This window comes from Microtus oregoni, unplaced genomic scaffold (assembly GCF_018167655.1).
Source record: "Microtus oregoni isolate MIOR12 unplaced genomic scaffold, Mior012 000002F_ref0000024, whole genome shotgun sequence".
In the NCBI taxonomy this organism is placed as follows: Eukaryota; Metazoa; Chordata; class Mammalia; order Rodentia; family Cricetidae; genus Microtus; species Microtus oregoni.
In genome coordinates, this window is record NW_024543061.1 from 27,751,276 (window position 1) to 27,752,723 (window position 1,448).

Below are 1,448 nucleotides of genomic sequence, written 5' to 3' on the forward strand. Positions count from 1 at the left end.
TACTGTTGACATCTGGTAAGTCACGTACATCTTGTCCCAGACCAATCAGGGACTCTTACCACTCCCACTTCCCAAATGAAGGAACTGAGTCACAGAGAGGGCAATAATCCCCCCCCAGGTCACGTGTCTGGGCTGTGCCCAGAGGCGCAGAGCTAGCACTCTGTCTGCGCAGTCAGGGTTCGCTGCGCCGCGCAGCTCGGGAATGTGTCACTTCTTGAAAGAGCAGTGTGATTTGCTAATAACCCTGAGTAAACTCTCCCAGGGTGCCAGGCCCAGGCTCTGAGTTCTACCTGGCTTCTTTCACTCAACGCACGTATCTTTCATGCACTTTTAGGGACCAAGGAAATAGGCTGATGGCAGAGTCTGCCCTGGTATCCTCTTTAATCTGTAGTTTTGGTATCCCAGGGGCGAGGGTGCCCCCACTCCCACCACCCAGGGTGTTTTTACTATTCTCCTAAAAGGCAGCTGGCTGCCTGCGGGAGCGGAACTGGTCCCTGGAGGCCTTCCCACTTGCAGTTCCACATCTAGCCACTAGGAGCACTGCTGAGGCTCCATGATCCGTATCAGACTTGGCCAGAGGCAGTGGTCTGAGATAGTTTCTGCGTGGCTGTGGCTGTTGGTAAGCCTCCACCAGTGACTTTCTTCCCCACCCCAGCAGGAAACATTTGACAATGTTAGGAGACGTTTCTATATTTTTAAAATTACATTTGTTTATGTAGTGTATGTATGTCGTGGACACGCGCACGCCCTAGAGCAGATGTAGAGGTTTGAGAGCTCGTGGAAGTTGGTTCTCTCTCCCCATCATGCGGGTCCCTGGGACTGAACTCAGGCCGTCTGCTTTGGTGGCAAGCTCCTTTACCCGCTGAGCCATTTCGCCAGCCCTGGTGACGTTTGTGTTTGTCATAACTTGGGGTGCTTACTACACACACACACACACACACACACACACACACACACACACACACCCCTCTGATATTCTGTGTAGAAAGAGGCCAGGGCTACTGTGTACTCTTTCCACCCACAGACAGCTCCGCAGCAGAAACCTGCTCCGCCCACACTGTCACCTGGCTGAGTTAGGATGGTAGATGTGGGAGGGCAGTGGTCTCTTGCACATGGCTCTGGAATCTTGGAAAAGCTGAGGGATGGGTGGCTGTCTGGTATGAGGAGAGCTGGCTTGAAGCTATATTAACAAACACTTAGAAAGAGATTTATCTGTGATCCTGTGTGTCTGTGGAGGGCGTGTGGGCATGTGAGTGCCTTTGCCAGGAGACCCCAGAAGAGGGCGTGGGACCTCCTGGAGCCGGAATCACAGGGTGTGTTCCAATTGTTCTCTATTCCTTGTAGGACCTTGTACACAGGCTGTCTCATTGTGGAGCCATGGAGAACCTTGAACTTCTCTTTCTCCTGTCTCTACCTCCTCTGGGCCAGGAGTTCAGATGTGCACCACC